Source organism: Felis catus, chromosome A1, assembly GCF_018350175.1.
Source record: "Felis catus isolate Fca126 chromosome A1, F.catus_Fca126_mat1.0, whole genome shotgun sequence".
Classification (NCBI taxonomy): domain Eukaryota; kingdom Metazoa; phylum Chordata; class Mammalia; order Carnivora; family Felidae; genus Felis; species Felis catus.
The window spans coordinates 101,285,093-101,304,466 of record NC_058368.1 but is presented as its reverse complement, the minus strand read 5'-3'; the positions used below and the strand labels follow the sequence as shown (position 1 = coordinate 101,304,466).

Sequence of the window (19,374 nt, the reverse complement as noted above, 5' to 3'; positions counted from 1 at the left end):
GGGGAAAAAATGTTCCGTGAAATCGACACCACAGGAAAACTGGGATAGCTATACTTAGACAAAAGAGAAACTCTATGAAAGGCTTTAAGAAGAGACAAAGAAGGGCATTACACAAAGTTAAATGGGTCAATCCAAGAAGAGAATACAACATTTGTAAATATTTGTGGCATCAACATAGGAGCATCTAAAATTATAGTGAAAATAGTAACAGACCTCAAGAGAGAAACAGATAGCAACTGAATAGGTGGGGGGGGGGTGTGAATTTTAAAACCCCTTACAACAATGAACAGATCATCCAGACAAAAAACAAACAAACCAGGAAACATCGGCTTTAAATGACCCATTAGACCAGAGGGATGTATCAGATACACAGAACATTCAATCTAAAAGCCTTAGAGCACAGATTCTCTTTCAGCACACATGGAATATTGTCTAGTATTGATCTTGGGCCACCCCCCACAAAAGTTCTGATAAACTTATTAAGACTAAAATCATATGAAACCATATGAAGCATCTTTTTCTAACCACAGTGATAAGAAACCAGAAATCAATTAAAAAACGAAAACTAGAAAATTCGCTAGTATGCGGAGATTAAATAACATGCTACTGAATGAACAACAGGCCAAAGGAGAAATCAAGAAGGAAATCAAAGAAATAACTTGAGAGAAATGAAAATGGAAACACAAAATGCCAAAACTTTTGAGACGCAGCAAAAGCTGTTACAAGAGGGAAGCTCATAGGAGTACATCGTCTACATCAGTAAAGAAGAAAAATCTCAGCCAAAAAAAGAAAGAAAAGGAAAGAAAAGAAAGAAACAGCAAAGATCAGGGTGGAAGTAAATGGAGACTAAAAAAAAAGGAAAAGAAGAAGAAAAAAAAAGCGTAGGAAAGAACAACAAAACTAAAAGTTGGTTCTTTAAAAAGATAAACAAATTGACACGTCTTCAGCTAAACTCATCGAGAAAAAGAGAAGTCTGACATAAATAAGATCAGAAATCAAAGAGGGGACATTACACCTAATAGCACAGAAATAGATAAAATCTTAAGAGGCCTCTACGAGCATATATTTAGCAAAAGATTAGATAACCTAGCAGAAATGAATAAATTCCTAGACATGTACAACCTACCAAGACTGAATCATAAGGAAACAAAAACCAAACAAACTCAAAAACCTAAACTATCCCCCCTGCCCAAAACCCTGAGCAGAAAAATTGCTGGTAGACAGACTGAATCAGTAATCCAAAACCTCCCAACAAATCGAAGTCCAGGACCAGAGAGCCTCACAGGTGAATTTTACCACACATTCAAAGAATACCTATACTGGGACGCCTGGCTGGCTCAGTTGGAAGAGCATGAGAGTCTTGATCTCAGGGTTGGAGTTCGAGCCACACACAGGGTGTAGAGATTACTTAAAAATAAAATCTTGAAAAAATAAAAATAAAAAAGAGGGCCACCTGGGTGGCTCAGTCGGTTAAGCATACAACTTTGGCTCAGGTCATAATCTCGCAGTTTGTGGGCTCGAGCCCCACGTCGGGCTCTGTGCTGACAGCTCAGAGCCTGGAGCCTGCTTTCGATTCTGTGTCTCCCTCTCTCTCTGCCCCCCGCCTCCCCCTCACCTGCTGTCTGTCTCTCAAAAATAAATATTCAAAAAATTAAAAAAAAGAATACCAATATTTCTCAAACTGTTCCAAAAAATCCAAAAAGGTATGCTTTCGACACTAATTTATTGAGACCAGCATTACCCTGATACCAAAACCAGACAAGGATACCACAAGAAAATTTCAAGGAATCCCTCGTGAACACAGATGTAAAAACACCCAAATAATTAGCAAACCAAATTCAACAATACATTAACTATATAGTACACCATGATCAAGGGGGATTTACCGCAGAGATAGGAGAATGGGTCAACATCCACAAATTGATCAATGTGGATAGAACACGTGAACAAAATAAAGCCTGAAAGTCCTATGATCACCTCAAGAGATGCAGAAAAACCATCTGACAAAATTCAACATCTTTCATGATAAAAAAAAACTCAATAAAATGATTATAGAGGGAATCTACCCCAACATAAGAAACGCCAGGTATGACAAGTCCCCAGCTAACATCGTGTTTCATGATAAAAAGCTGTAAACGTATCCCTTAAGATCAAAAAAAAGGTCACGATGTCCACTGTCGGCACTTTTATTCAGGAGAGTATGGGAAGTCAGAGCCAGAACAGTTAGGCAAGAAAAGGAAATGAAAGACATCCAAATAGAAAAGGAGGAAGTGAAATTATCTCTAAATGAAGATCATACTAGAGAGACAAAACCATAAAGATGCCACACAAAACAAAAGTTCTAAATTATCAACATATACAGTAAAGCTGCAGGACACAAAAATCAATATCCAAAATCTGTTGTGTTGCTGTGCACTGTTAATGAACTAAGGCAAACGGAAGTGAGCAAAATAATCTCCTTCATAATTGCACCAATAAGAGTAAAAAGACCTAGGAATAAATTCAGTCGCAAAGGTAAAATGCCTGTAACGTGAAAACTGTAAGAAATTCATGAAAAACACAAATATGTAGCAAGATTTCCATGGATGGGGATTCCCAGAATTTCTTTACAATGTCTATACTACCCAGAGCAATCTACAGAGTCTAAGCAATCCCTGTCAAGATTCCAACGGCAAATAAAAATTGAAAACATTGAAATAAACTTGGCTGGCTCAGTTGGTAGGGCATGAGACTCTTGATGTGGGGTCATGAGTTCAAGCCCCACGTTGGGTGTAGAGCTTACTTAAAAAAAAAAAAAAAAAAGATCCCAATGGCATTTCTCACAAAAACAGAACAGTCTTAAAATTTGTATGGATCCTCAAATGACCCCAAATAGCCAGAGCAAACTTGAGAAAGAAAAACAAAGCTGAGAAGCATCATTCTTCCTGATTTCAAACTGTATCACAAAGCTCTGGCAGAAACATAGATTGATGGCAAGGAATAGAGAGTCTAGAAATAAGCCCGTGCATTTATGATCATTTAATTTATGAGAAATGAGTCAAAATACACAAGGAGAAAAAGATGATCTCTTCAATAAACGGTGCTGGAAAAATTGGACAGCCATAAGCAAAAGAATAAAACTGGACTACTCTCATACACCATACAGAAAAATAATTCAAAATGGATTAAAGACTTGAATGTAAGCCTGAAACCATAAAACTCCAAGAAGAAGTCAGGGTAAATTCCTTGACATCAGTCCTGGCAATCAGTTTTTAAATTTGATACAAAAGTGAAGGCAACAAACGTCTGAATAAGTAAGTGGAACTACATCAAACTAAAAAGCCTCTACACAGCAAAGGAAACTGTCAACAAAATGAAAAGGCAACCTACTGAATAGACGATAGTTGCAAATCATGTATCTAGGAAGGGGCTGGTATCCAAAACCTATACAGACTTAATTCAATAGCAAAAAAAAAAAAAAAAAAAAAAAAAAAAAAAAAAAAACCAACCCCCCAAAAACAAAAAACAAAAAACAAAAACACCCCCTAAAACAAATAGTCCAATTAAAAAAATGGCTGAAAATCTGGAAAGACATTTTTTTCCAAGAGGACAGACGGGCAACAAGTACATGAAAAGGTGCTCAACATTGCTAATCATCAGGGAGATGCAAGTTAAAACCACAATGAAGTATCACTTTATACCGGTCTGAATGTCTAGTATGAAAAAGACAAGCACTAACGAGTATTAGCGAGGATGTAGGATAAAGACAAGCCTGTGAACTTGGGTGGGAATGCAAGTGGGCACAACCGCTGTGAAAATGATAAAGAAGTTCCTCAAAAAATTAAGAGAACTACCATATAGCCCAGCAATCTGACTTCCAGGTATCGATCTGAAGAAAATGAAAACGTTAACTCAAAATGATATGTGCACCCTCTCACGACTATTGCAATATTATTTACAATAAGCACGACATGGAAACAACCTATGTGTCCACTGATAGATGACTGGAGAAAGAAGATACGGTGTATATATATAAAATGGAATATTATTTAGCCATAAAAAGAATGAAATCTTCCCATTTGTAACAACATGGATGGTCTTTGAGGTCATGGGAAGCAAAGTCAAGCCCAGACAGATACCGTATTAACTCACTTAAATGTGGAAACTTAAAGAAAAAAAAGGAAACAAAAAATTCCACTTTCTTGTGTGTGCGCATAGATACAAAGAACAGATTGGTGGTTGCCAGAGGTGGGGAGGTAGGTGAAATAGTTGAAAAGGGTCAGAAGGTAAAAATTTCAGAAGTAAAATACCAAAGCCACGGGGATGGGATGTACAGCATAGTGACTATAGTTAATACTGTATTGCATATTTAAAAGCTTTTGCGATAGTGAGTCGTAAAAGTTCTTATCACAAGAAAAAAAATTGTAACTACATATGGTGACAGATGTTAACCAGATTTACTGTGATCATTTCTCAGTATATACAATATCAAATCATCATCATACACCTGAAATTAATGTTATACGGCAATTATATCCTCAATAAATTTTAAAAACAAAGGATATCACTGACAATAAAACTATTTCTCTACCCTATTAAAAGGAGGTAATTTCCTCCTTTCTATCCCAGCCTCTCTGACCACCTTACTTCATCTGCACTATTTTTTCTAGGCCCTTAACACCTTTTACTATACTTTACCATTTTCCTCTTTTTTGTGATTATTTATGGTCTACTTCTGGATAGAATACTGGTAGGTACCTATTGACAAATTTGTTGAATGAATAAATGTATGAGTAAATACATTTAAAAAAACACAAAGGAATACACTTAAAAAATTAACTGTAGCTCTTTTTAGGTGGGGTGATTATGGTGATTATTTTCTTCTTTGTAAACCCCTCGGTTGTACTAATTTTCTGCAATGAACACAAGTAAGTTTTATACAAGAAGAATATGTATGTACATACGTATGCTTTAAAAATGTTAAATCTAGGGGCGCCTGGGTAGCTCAGTTGGTTAAGTGTCCAACTTCGGCAAAGGTCATGATCTCATGGTTCATGGATTCGAGCCCCGCGTCGGGCTCTGTGCTGATGGCTCAGAACCTGGAGCCTGCTTTGGATTCTGTGCCTCCCTCTCTCGCTCTGCCCCTGCCCTGCTCGTGCTCTCTCTCTCTCAAAACTAAGTAGACATTAAAAAATTTTAAGCAAAAGAATGTTAAACTACATCTCTAGGTAGAGATTTACCCCTGAATCATTCCAAATATTCTCTATTTTCAACGGTCTCTGAGAGAGACACCATAACCTCTCCCATCAACCTGTGTCAGGGTTTAACATCCTTCAGAGTCAAGAAATCTTTCTTCCCAACCCACTTCTTTCTGCTTGCCACAGGCAAGGTTAAATGGCGCCTGCTCGCCTACTGTCAGGCAGGAAGGCATGTGTTGAAGACAAAGGAGACAGACACATTTTCTGTGGGGATGTAGTGAGGACGATGAAAAGAAGGCTAAGTAGCAGAAAAGAGGAGGGAAGGCAGGATAGTTACAAGCTGGCAACATTTGGTGACATACTTCTACGTGCCGGTGTCCAACATCAGCGACCTGCACAAGGGTGACTGTGATAGAGCCTCCGCCCTCAGGGGTTTTATAACACAGGAGGGGATTAGAGAAAGGTCCCACATTTATGCCTTACCTCCTCAGCAGACATTTTTGACTAGAGGCATCCTGCTAATTTTATGGAGACCCCGGAGGGGAAGTGATAAAGTACAACTTATAAACAGTATCAAACCAAGGCTCCCAGAGGTAAAGAGCAAAAGAGAAGTAGATACTCTCTATCTACTGGCGACAGATGATGGAGAACCTTCAGTCACAGATAAAGGAAAACCGGAAAACTCAACATTCATGTTTCATTCTCTCGCCTCCACCAAGCGCACCATTTTGTTAAGACCTAAAATGACAGTTGATTCTTCTTACTATGTTCGGTCCTGTGTTTGCTATTTTGCCCCTAGTGATATGTTCTGAAGTTTCACAGATAGATGAGTCCATCAAATCACGTCCACAATCGATTTTGTTAGCCTTCACAAAACAACCTAGTGATTGTAAATGTAGAAAAAGCTTACACTGAGGAAAAGTAAAAATTGTGTGTTAATTAGTTCATATAAACTACATCTTTCCAAAAAAAATTTTTTGTTAAACTTTACTCAAATCCAAGCTAGTTAACACAGAGCATAGTGTTGGTTTCAGGAGTAGAATTTAGTGATTCATCACTTACATATAACACCCAGAGCTCATTCCAGCAAAGGACCCTTCTTAATGCCCATCACCCATTTAGCCCATCCCCCCACCCACCTCCCCTCCAGCAATCCTGTTTGTTCTCTGTATTTATTTATTTATTTTTTATTTTTTTTTCAACGCTTTTTATTTATTTTTGGGACAGAGAGAGATAGAGCATGAACGGGGGAGGGGCAGAGAGAGAGGGAGACACAGAATCAGAAACAGGCTCCAGGCTCCGAGCCATCAGCCCAGAGCCTGACGCGGGGCTCGAACTCACGGACTGCGAGATCGTGACCTGGCTGAAGTCGGACGCTTAACCGAATGCGCCACCCAGGCGCCCCTGTTCTCTGTATTTAAAACTCTCTCATGGTCTGCTTCCCTCTGTGCTTTTATCTTATTTTTTTCTCCCCTCTCCCTGCGTCCATCTGTTTTGTTTCTTAAATTCCACAAATTAGTGAAATCTGGTTAGTACTCGGATGGGAAACTACATAGTTTTTTTTTTTTTTTTTTTTTTTTTTAAGTAATTGTGTCTCTGATTCCATGAAATATAAAAATACATATTCTGAGAAAGGCCAGACTCTGGCGACAATAAAACAATCAGTCATTGCTGAGTTGGGGATGGGAAGACATAAATAGGCGGAGCACAGAGGATTCTTAGAGCAGTGAGAATACTTAGTAAGATATTGTCCTGGCCATAGGTCATTACACACTTGTCCAAACCTATACATTCATCAACACCAAGAGTGAACGCTGAGGTAAACCATGGACTTGGGGTGATTTTGCTCTGTCAGTGTGGGTTCATGTCTGGCCTGAAAAAAAAATGCACCCCTCAGGTGAGTGATGTTGACAATGCCGGGGTGGGAGGGCAGGAGGTCTATGGGAAATATTCCCACCCTCTTCCTCCCCCTCAACTTTGTGGTAAGCCTACCTGCCGTCAAAGAAGAAAGTCAAGAAGGAAAGGAAGGAAAGAAAGACAAAAAGGACAAGAAAGGAAAGCAAGATGAACGTTTCCGGTTTGTGCTTTAAATATAGGCCACTTCATCTGGCCGGGTAAGTCCCCTAGGTGAGGAGCTACCCATTAGGAGTGCTGATGACATGGTATTACATCCAGTCGGCAACTTCCCTTGGTCAAGCAGATGTTTTGAGATGATCAAAATTAGCCTGACGCGGCGGTCACTGGGTTGTCTCACCAAGCGACCTTGCAGCCTTCTGTCTTCCTGATTAGCGGAGCTCATCTCCCTACAGAGCCCTTAAATACTAAAGAATTAGTTCCCCAACCTTCCTCATAGCTAGAGCATGGGGCTAGAGCATGGAGATCTCAGAAGAGGCAGCCCGGGGGCTCCTGGGAATGGCCTTCCTCGCCAACAAATAGTTACTTAAGAACATTAGAGTTACGTAATTAAGACACACACCATTTTCGGCCTTGTGGTGGGTGAATTCGAAGCCTGGAGCCAGAGGAGCCTTCTTGGATTGGAAGACAAAAGCCAACAGACTGGTCACAGTCTAGCAGAAAAATGCAGAGAATCTGGCCTTCTGAGGACATCTCTAAATCCTGCACTCGCCTTTGGAGGACACGCGAAAACGAATATCCTCGCCGCTCAAGACCTTCAACTGACTATTGTGTTACAAAAAGTCCAAATGTGTGACCTATTAGTACCCCTTGGCCATCGCAGTGCAAGACCAAATAGGATCAAGTAAGCAACTTATTTTCAAAATGGGCCCAGGTGAATCAGTGACATCTTTAGACCAGAGCAAAGGTCTGGCCTGTGCGAGTCAGGAATGTGGGGTTCCACTTCAGTTCCAGCATCAACCAGTTAAGTGACGGGTACTGAACAAGTCATAGGACATCCTTCCTGTGCCGTTTCCCTGCCTGTAAAAATGAGGCATTTGCACTGAGCACTTTTTTTTTTTAATGTTCATGTATTTTTGAGAAAGGGGGAGAGAGAGAGAGGGAATGAGTGGGTGTGGGGCAGAGAAAGAGGGAGAAAGAATCCTAAGCAGGCTTGGTGCTCAGCATGGAGCCCGACAGCAAACTCCATCTCATGACCGCGAAATCATGAGTTGAGCCCAAATTAAGAGTCAGATGCTTAACCAACTGAGCCACTCAGGCACCCCACTCTTAGAGGTTTTTACTAGAATATTTTAAATCACAGTATCAGTGACATATAGCCTTTCTCCCCCTGCTCCAGGAGTTCATTTCAAGGGCTTCTCAAGGATCCCTGGAGAGACACCTGCACTCTCAGCCATTTTCTCCTGCCCCTCCCCACCTTTCACCCTGTAATAGGAAACCAAGAAGTGCAGAACAGAGTTTTAGACTGGGAGCAGTGGGTCTCATCACCAGCCAACCCGATTCTGGAGCCCGAGCGAATAGTGTGCTTGGCCACCGGTGTTCAAATGAACAAACGGCAAGCAGTCCAGCGTTAGTCCGTAAATGATGATTTTGTGGTTCCCAAGGTCAATAGATCCAGCTTTAAAAATAGTGTTTGTTTTAGCTATGCTCTCACTTTTCAAAAATTCTTCCACATAATGGCCCTGTTCAATCATACTCATTTCCAAACAATCACGTCCACTAACACTTCTAATAAGATGAAGGGCTCCAGTCCTACTGCCATAAAAGGGATCCCAGACCAAAAGGGATCACTAACAAAATGAAAGGTTGGATTCCTTTTAAAAGTCAACCGGATCATGTAGAAATAGACACGCTGGGGGAAGGTTCACACTGAACCTATCTCCCGCACTACATGTTATCTTGGGAATTCACGTGAGGGCTCTGCAACGGACTTGGTTTTCCAGAGCATGCATCTTTAGCTCAGTGTTGTTTACTCCCCTGTGGGAAGCCTGACTGCAAAGCTAGACAAATGTTTTTGAAATCTTAAGTGATTGTTGAGAAGCACGAAGGCCTGAGACACTGGCTTTTACCGCTGCCCCACACAGCATGTTTATTTGAGAGCTCGACAATCGGTCCCTATTTATGGAGCGCACCGGGTGCCCTGGACAGAGCACAAAGCATGCGCACTAGGGCAGACCAGATTAGGACAAGGGACTGTATGGCCTCTCCCCAAAAGGCTTATGATTGAATTGTGACGAAAACCCAGGCAAGCAAAGCAATCTAATAAGCATAAGTGTTTGGGAGCGCACGCGTGTGCGCGCACACACACACACACACACACACACACGCGCACACACAGCTGTATCTTTTCTGCAGACACAAAACCTGGATGCTTCTTTATGGCTAAAGGTACTCAGTAACGAGGTGTAAACTGTTAATCTCCATCTATCACCTTCAAGTATCAACTTCAAATTCAATTTTTTTAATGTTTATTTATTTTTGAGAGAGAGAGAGAGAGTGAGAGAGCAAGCAAGCTGGGGAGGGGCAGAAAGGGAGGGAGACACAGAATCTGAAGCAGGCTCCAGGCTCTGAGCTGTCAGCACAGAGCCGGACAGGGGGCTCAAACTCACCAACCTCAGATATCATGACCTGAGCCAAAGTCAGAGGCTTAACCGACTGAGCCACCCAGGCACCCCTCACCTTCAAATTTAGTTTTCTCTCATGTTGGTTGAAAAGTTGCTCAGTATATGAATTCAAGGTTTAAAATTCAAAAGGTACAGAATAAATCTGAGGGGTGAAATAGCAACCATTCACTGTGATTCTAGGATATTCATGAAAGACTTTTACATGAAGCACACATTTCCAGGTCACAAAGTGGAAAATAGTTTTTTAGTTAGTCTGTAAGCTTCAGTATCATTGAGACTGGGTACAGATTGGTGAAATTATTTTGCTTCTACAAAATAAAGACTTGGGACATTAGACAGAAAAATCCTAAGAAAACTATTAGCAAACCAAACCCAATAATGTAAAGTAAGTTACATATCATGATCAAGTTGAGTTTTTTTCCTACATCGCAATGTTATTTTAACATTAGAAAATCAACTACAGAAATTCATCACAATAATAGGCAAAAGCCATGTGGTTATCTCAGTAATGAAAAAATGTTTAACAAAATTGAATATATAGTCATAATAAAAACATCTTATCCAAGAAGGAATAGAGCTATATTTATTGACCACTGATAAAGGGTTTCTAGAGACAACATTACATATAATGGTGAAATGCTGCAAGCATTCCTTTTAAAGTCAGAAGACAAAGTTGCCTGCTATTCTTAATTCTATTCAAACTTTCTCCAGCGAAGTTAAGGCAAGAAACATAAATAAGTATAAGAACTGGAAAGTAACAAAACTATATTCCCACATAAAACTATTGTGTAAAAGAAAATAATCTACAGATCAAGAATCACAAGTTTCTTGATGCAAAAATCAAAGGACAACAAAATCAATTCCATTTCTCTATACCGCTGCAGTTCTTTTTTAAGTATCATTAATATATCATCAAACATATGTATATTCTAGGAATACATTTAAGAAAAGAGGTGTACAGGGGCGCCTGGGTGGCGCAGTCGGTTAAGCGTCCGACTTCAGCCAGGTCACGATCTCGCGGTCCGTGAGTTCGAGCCCCGTGTCGGGCTCTGGGCTGATGGCTCGGAGCCTAGAGCCTGTTTCCGATTCTGTGTCTCCCTCTCTCTCTGCCCCTCCCCCGTTCATGCTCTGTCTCTCTCTGTCCCAAAAATAAATAAACGCTGAAAAAAAAAATTAAAAAAAAAAAAAAAGAAAAGAGGTGTACAAGAGTGTCTGGGTAGGTCAGTAGGTTAAGCGTACAACTTCAGCTGAGATCATGATCTCGTGGTTTGTGGGTTTGGGCCCCACATCAGGCTCTGTGCTGACAATTAGAGCCTGGAGCCTGCTTCGGATTCTGTGTCTCCTTCTCTTTCTGCCCTTCCCTCACTCATGCTCTGTCTCTCTCCATCTCTCAAAAATAAATAATGCTAAAAAAAAAAAAAAAGAAAAGAGGTACAACTTGCATGAAAAAAAATCATAAAGCTTTTTGGAAATAGATTGAAGAATGCTTAAATAAAATCATATACCATGTTCATGGATTGAAAAGTTCAACCTCATTAAAGTTATACTGTTCCCCCAACTGATATTTAGGATTCAGTAAGATTCCAATAAAATTCCCTGAAGTTTTTTTATATGAAACTGACAAGCTAATTTTAATATTTACATGGAATATGAGGGGGTCAAGAGGGGAATTTAATAGCTATCACCATTTACAATGAAACTGTAATAGATGATTCAGTATGTTACCAAATTAGGGGTAGAGAAATAGATTAAATGAACAGAATAGAGAGCCCAGAAAACACAAACACACACACACACACACACACACACACACACACACACACACTTTTTGACAGGAACCAATACATTTCAGGGACTTTAATAAAGGTTACTGAGGCAACTGGATATCCACATGGTAAAGAAGGAATTGGGTCTGTACCACATGCCACGTACGAAAATCAACTCCAGGTGGGTTGCAGACTTAAATGTACAAAGTGAAGTTATAAAACTGTTAGAAAATATGGGAGACTATCTTTATAACCTAGGATTAAAGTAGAGTTTCTCAAATAAGACAAAAAAAAATCTATACAAAGACTGATAAACTACATTAAACGAAGAACCTCAGTTCACCAAAATTTACCATAAAGACAGTGAAAGGACATGCCACAAATCAAGAGAAAATATTTGCAAAATACACAACTAACAAGAGGAAATGGGCAATGGAAAACAGGCCCTTCACAGAAGAGGAAATCCAGATGGCCAACGAAAAGATATGCAAGCTCGGGAGTAACTGGAGACATGCAAGTTAAAATCACCGTAAGGATCCATCTTGTTACCATCAAATTGGCAACAAGAAAACCAGAAGCCTGACAATATTAATTATCAGGGAAGGGAGGCACAGTTTCCACATATACCGCCATGGAAAGTACATCGGTATGGCCAGTATGGAACACAATTAGGCATTACCAATAAAGATGCACAGACCTATGACCCAGCTACTTTTCCTAGGCCTAGAAAACTCTAGACTACATACCAGGAGAAATGTGTACAAACATTCACAACAGCACTCATGAAATAGAAGCAATCGGGAATAACCCAATGTCCACCACCAACAGAATGGAAGAATCCAGGAGTTAACCTGACTGAATTCTATCTACCTGCAGCAAACGGAAGGACTCTTAGGAACATAATGTTACTTGAAATCAAGCCGCCAAGAATAGGTTTACCATGATCTTATGTATATGCAGTTCAAAAACGTGCACAAATCCAAACAACACGTTTTTACAGATGGAAACACATGGTCAAGTGACTTGATAGTAAGGAGCATTCAGGGTTTGAGAGGACAGGGATCACGGATCTTACAAAAGAAAAGATCTTACAAAAAAAATCAAAGATCTGACAAGGAAATGGTTATAGTGCACTTGCTCTTTACTTACATTCCGTATTCACTGTACAATGTTGTTTACACCTTATGGATACTCTAAATATTCCTCCGCATTTAAGAGATGCTAAGTTCTTAAAAGGAGAAACACTGATCTGTAGCAATCTTTATATTGATTAAGTCTAATTTGTGGCTTTTAAAAAATACTTTCCAATAGCAATCATCTCCTGACAATAATACCGGAAGAGAAATAAAAAATAAACCCTCGTTATCCCAATACACAGGACAGAAAATCTTCAAAGAGGAACTTCAGGCAGAGGAGAGGAGAGAAAGTAAAATAACCACCAGCCTGCATGAAGCCAAAAGTCTCCCGTGGAAAATGAGCTAGGGAGAGACACATGCCCCCTTCCACACCCCCCGAACTAACAGCACCTTAAATTCCGTGATAAGGCTGTAAATTCTCTTCCCCGGCCTGCAGTTTAGTGTAAACACTCCAAGAGCTTGAGGGACCACAGACAGAGAGAAATGGCTGGGCTCTAGCTGCTTCTCCTCTAGGGGAATGCTCACTGTCAACTGTTGAATCCCCAAACCTAAACTATCCAGGGTGGTGGTGAGCCGCTGTAGTGGGGAGAGTGCTGGGTGCAGAGGGTGCATGTTGAGGTGGGTGGACTATCCGGTGCGAGGCAAGTGCAGGAAAGAGGGGAGTGGTAGGGCATGATGGGGGAACGGGGGGTGGGACCCAGGGACCCAGACCTGGGACCCAGGGCGCATCCACAGCAGCTCCATAGATCTGTGCACTTGGCCACTGTGGCCTCTCTGGCATCCTGCAGACTCCATTCTCTTTTAGGAGCTGGGGTTGACCTCAAGCACCCTCCCAGTCCCACGTCTAACTGGCCTCCGTGAAGAAAAATACAGATAACTTTCCAGAACTTGTCCCCAACTGCCACTTGGGGGGATAAAAACGACGTGCTGGGCACAAAGTTGATGGATACTTATTTCCACGTTCGTGTGAGAGATTAAAGTACATCTTGCAATTAATTTGGGTGCCTGGCGATCCATTACTGAGAATGAAACACACCAGCGTGTTCAGCAAGGAAAACCATGTGCAGCGTGGGGGAGAGCCAGCCCGAAACTTCTCAGATAGCAGTTGGCGAGAAAAGCTCCGCCTGTCAGCTACAGCACTTAAAGCTGATGGATATATATTATTTTTGTTTGGCAAAAAAAAAAAATCCATTCTACCATTAATGACTCCGTGAGTAGGAGTTCAACCGTTTTCTTTTATATTAAAAATAAAAGAGGATTCAGAAAGGTTTTCCATGGCTTCTCAGGAACTCATTTATATACAATAAAATGAATGAATTTAAGTGTATAGTATTATGAGTTGAATTCGTCCAACTCCTACAGTTAAAATGTAGACCGTTTCCAACACCCCCAGAAGTTCCCCTGCTCTTTTTCAGTCCATCACTGCCCTCCCCTGCTCCCCTGGTGTCAGGAAAACTCTGATCTGCTTTCTGTCACTATGAATTAGTTTTGCCAATTTCAAATAAATTAAATCAGCCAGTGTATTTTTAATTCAAGGTTTCCCTCATCCTGACAAACTCCTCTGAGGTGTTTATGTTAATTCTCATGGCTCAAAATGCCAAGACTCGGTTGTGTTTCCCCCCAGCTGGTTTTCCCGATTTTAACGTATGTGCCGCGGAAGGGGACACTTCTGGTCTGATTTTAAACTTAAAAACCAGGAAAGTTAAAGATTTCCAAATCGAGGTGAAAATCTATTGGACTCACAGAGGGATATTTTATTTTATTTTTTAATATATTTTTTTCAACGTTTATTTATTTTTGGGACAGAGACAGACAGAGCATGAACGGGGGAAGGGCAGAGAGAGAGGGAGACACAGAATCGGAAACAGGCTCCAGGCTCCGAGCCATCAGCCCAGAGCCCGACGCGGGGCTCGAACTCACGGACCGCGAGATCATGACCTGGCTGAAGTCGGACGCTTAACCGACTGCGCCACCCAGGCGCCCCCAGAGGGATATTTCAAAAAAACAAGACAAAACAGTCCATCCTATCTACTCCATATGAGTTAACTGGACAGGTCGCCCATCCCATGGCCATGGCTGGCTCCAAGTGTCAGCTTCTGGGGGGAATGTGACAAGATCCATTTACAATATCCACAAAGAGAAAGGAGGAAAAAAAAAATTGCTGACAGACCAGCCAATTATGAAATTATGAAAAATAAAAAAGCTGCCAACTGAAGTTAACTTTGAAAAGTCCCTCTCTGTCCCGTCAGCGGTGGGGGCCAAAGAAGATCGTGGTTTTTCTCTCGGTATTTCTCAAACGCATTCTGAGAGACACGACAGTTGGGGTTAATTTAATTATGTTTCACTGATGGTCAACTGTGCCTAGAACAGGTAGACCAGAAGTCTCTCCGCCATGGGCAGTGCTGAGGTCCCCTCACGTTACAGTACCATTTTCCTGGGCACAAAGCATCTAGGGACTCGGGAACCAGCTAGCCTCCCAAGACAACTGCCACCTTTTTCTCGCATCTTCCAAGCCATTAGCGTGGCAGGCTTTGACAGGCTGTGAGTCACATAATCCTGGAAACTGATCCACCAGGGCGGAGAAGGAGAATACAGGCTGTTTTCCTGACTTCTATTTTTGTTACCCTCCATATCTGTTTTAATGGCAATTAAACTCCAGGGCCCTTGCTTATCTCTGTTGGCTAATGTATTTAATTCCACCACTCCCAAAGGGAATAATCCCCAATCTCAAGCCTGTGCTGTATTAAAGACCCATGAATGCTTAATCAGAGCAAACAGAGGATTTGGTTTGTATAAACAGCAAAAGCTCATGTCTTTTATGTCCAGAGAGCAGGACTCAGAGAACGAAATGACGATAAATCATTTCCAGAAACAGCGTAACGTAAATGTTGTATGTTTATTTAAAACTTCATACAACCATTTGTCTAGAGCTACAGCCCAGCTTCGAAAAGGGACTTGCCATAATGAGGTTTGGGGGCCAGCAGCGTTCAAGAGCCAAAGACATATTACCTCCTCCCCACACTGGCTTGTGGGGAGAATGGTAAGCTCTTAAGTAGAACGCATGTATCCAAGAGGATAATGCAACTCTAACACAGAGCTTTGCTTTTTTTTTTTTTTAAGGAGTTCTTTGTTCAAGTATCAAGTTACATAAAAATCTAAGATGGTTTTCAAGAGAGTGAAAGCACGGGATTTCTATTTGGCCAAGTTGGAGTGAAAAATCCAAGTTGATAGCACCCTTAAGTTTGCTTCCAACAAGAGGTGGGGGAGGAGCTGGGAGGAGAGGGGAGGGGAGGGGAGGAGAAGGCCAGTATGATGGGAGTAGGGGAGTTTGGTTGCCTGGGAGTACATGTCTACGCTGTGAGGTATTTTTGAAGTAAAAAAAAAAAAAAAAAAAAAAAAAAAAAAGGTGCTCAGAGAGCTACGGCGGGTTCTGGCTCCAGCCTGCCTGGGTGTGAATTCTCGTTCTGCCATTTTTCAGCGTATTAGCTGGAACAAGACCTAACTTTCCCTCAGTCTCCTCACCTGTAAAATGGGATGATGATAAAGGCACCAGCCTCAGAGAAGTGTTGTAAAGATTCAAGACCGAGGAAGCGCTTAAACGGCGCCTGGTGCCTACTGGGCTGGCTTTCTGGAGGGAGAGATCTTCCACGAGTCTCTGAAGACAGCCTGAAGGAAACTGAGTCATGACTGTACTAGAAGGTGGTGAAGGGTAAGAAATGACAAGAGGAGTGGCAGCCTGCTCTGTAACCCCAAACAGCAGGTTTCCTGGAGAGAGGGGAACAAAATTATTCTCGGGTTGTTTGTAATGTGAAGGGTAAACACAGTCCCGTTCCCACAGTGCCTCACAACTACAACATACGAAGCCAGAGCAAAGCCTTCTTTTGTAAGTTTGCATAGTCTCTTGAGGTGTGCATTCTGTTCTCATTCATGGAGCAGACCACAGAAGCAGGTGGGCCATTGGGAGCTTGACATGTTGCGACTCTCACGACGGCAACCCTCAGGGTCACCCAGAAAACCTGATTTCGTCAAACAACAAACAGAATGGAGCCCGGGCTGAGGAGCTCAGGGCCTGATCTGCCCTGAGCAGATCTTAAAATCGGCATTCATCTGCTCACAATATCCTACTGACACTTTATGTGATGGATTTTCTTTCTTCCTTTTTTTTTTTTCTTCTCATTGATTTATTTGACTGTGAGGCGAGGGGGAGGGGAGGGGAGGAGTGGACTGGGGAGGGGGGGGGCACCTGATGAACTTTCAACCCTGTGATAACCCAACAGAGAAGGTAGTGGGTGGTGGGAAGTTTCTTTCATTACGTAGATGCTGAAGTGGAGAAATGGTCTCTGTGTTCACACACTCTGAAGAGACACCAATAAGTTCAAGGGATGTGGCCTTAGAAAAACCACAGGTCTATCTGTAGGGACGAGAAGAGATTCTTGGGAAGGAAACCCATCTGAAGAATATGTAGGGCCACTTCAAAAAGATACTCAAATTCTGTAATTTGGAGGCACAGTAATACAAAGTCCAGCATAACCCAGAGGCAAAGTATGGCTTCAGGAACCTTCCGGGCATCAAATGCAGCTCTCCTAAATCAGGAAAGACAGGCTAGTAGAATGCTATGCTAAGGCACCCACAGTCAATACACTTTTCCTTTTCTCAGGTAAAGCCCTGCGTCTATATGTATTACGGTATATTTCTTGTCCAGATAGATAAGACTTAAAAAAAAATCAGTTATGTGATTCAGTTGAGATCAGTGTGTTGTTAATGATAAATGTACTTATTTCATCCAGCACTTTCAAATCGTGTTTTTGAGACACGAAAGCAGTCAAAGGATATACCTGGGCATCTTTGTTTCTCCACTTCCTTTTAGCAGTGAAAGATGACATTTCCTTATAAAACTCAGTCACCAGCTCTATTTATGTAAAAATCATTAGGGAAGGAATGCTGTGAAGCCTCTACCTTTCCAAGGCTTCTAATCCAAGTGCAGACATAAGGTAAACGTTTTATGACACAAGATGACAAGCGAATTTTCAACTCAACTTTTGAACAGACTTTACTATCTATATATGATTAATGATTCCTACGATCCAGCACGGAAATATCTGCTGGACACAGTCAGAAGAGAAATTCACTTCCCAGGCAGAGGGCTGGTGGGAAGAAGGTAAAACTTCACTTCGAGGACAGGAACGAGTTGGGAGGGAAGAGGGAAATGTCTTCGAAGAATCACACACTTGCCCAACCAACGATTACGTACTAAGCTTGTACTACATGCCAGGTGCTGGGCTCATTTATGAGGTTCTGAGGATACAGGTTGAATGAATAGGTCCAGTCCTTGCCTTCTCACAGTTGTTAAAAACATTCCAAAATGGAGTCACTTAGGCTAAGTTTCACGTCACTGAAAGGATTTAGTGTTGGCTCTCCCAGAAATGGAATCTTAAACCAGTCGATCTGGTATCTCTGATCAACACAAGTTAGATAATCCACCTGAGAGACCTTGGCCATGCCCAAAAGCAAAGGGACCTTGCAATAACGAACATGCTTTTTTTTTTTTTAATAAAAAACCTAATTTCCTTATTCCCATCTCCTTCAGCCTACGAAAGTCTTTCATTTCGTACAATTCCTTGGAGCTCCTTTCTATTTGCTACAGTGGATATGGTCTGATTCCAATCAATTTATGCTCAAATAAACCCTTCACAATTTTAACATGTCTCCGTTTATCTTATAACAGCTTACCAAAAGGAACTTTTTTTTTTTTAATTTTTTTTTCTCAACGTTTATTTATTTTTGGGACAGAGAGAGACAGAGCATGAACGGGGGAGGGGCAGAGAGAGAGGGAGACACAGAATTGGAAACAGGCTCCAGGCTCCGAGCCATCAGCCCAGAGCCCGACGCGGGGCTCAAACTCACGGACCGCGAGATCGTGACCTGGCTGAAGTCGGACGCTCAACCGACTGCGCCACCCAGGCGCCCCTCAAAAGGAACTTTTTAATAAAACTCATTAGTTTTACTTTGGTTACTAGACTCCTTTAAATTCACACTTCGGATGTGCCAGGTAGGGGACACCTGCTGATTCATTTTCTCTCTTCTCCCTGTTTTCCGTTCCCTGTTCTCACTCAGAAAGGCACGTCCTCATGTGTACTCTACCCTTTCCTCCGTTAAAAATTTCTTTTCATGAATAACTGGACACATTCACATAAAAGAGAGAACAGTAAAGGGCTATCTCCTTCAGGAGATGTATTTTAGCAGGAGACGGAGTCACAGCTCATGGTAAGATTCCAGGTACCAGTGCGATTGCCCACAAGGCAATTCTGATTTGACAAGATATTTGGGGCTGATGTAGACAGCTTTCCTCTGCCATCACGCTGGCATTCACATCCCCAGGAAAATATAACTACAAGTACTAATTGACTCAGGACCTAATGTTTCTTGAAAACTGATGAGCTTTTTCAAGGTGTCAGCTAACTTGTCATCTCAAAGCATTTCTCTGAAGCCATTTAACGGAATACAAAAATAAGGAAAATCTATGAGCAGATTTACTCTGTTCATGTGCCTTGTAGATCCTGTAACTGACTTTTCTTCCTATTCTCTGCTTCTTTGAATATTTGAATATATTTGCCTTTTCCTTGGTGGCAATTTTTACATTCAAAGTCATCAGTGAAAAAATATTTTCAATATAGTCCAAAAGTTAGGACTGTGCTAGATTGATCTCTGCTACAGATTCTGAGGAGATGGGGCCTCTGGGTGGCTGAGTCTGTTAAAC

At 41.4% G+C, this 19,374-nt stretch overlaps 1 protein-coding gene across 1 annotated transcript in view; it reads right to left on the bottom strand.

Annotated features, from left to right (window-relative positions):
- PRDM6 (PR/SET domain 6) overlaps positions 1–19,374 on the bottom strand; it is a 234,860-nt gene that overhangs the window by 25,489 nt on the left and 189,997 nt on the right. The window lies entirely within an intron of this gene.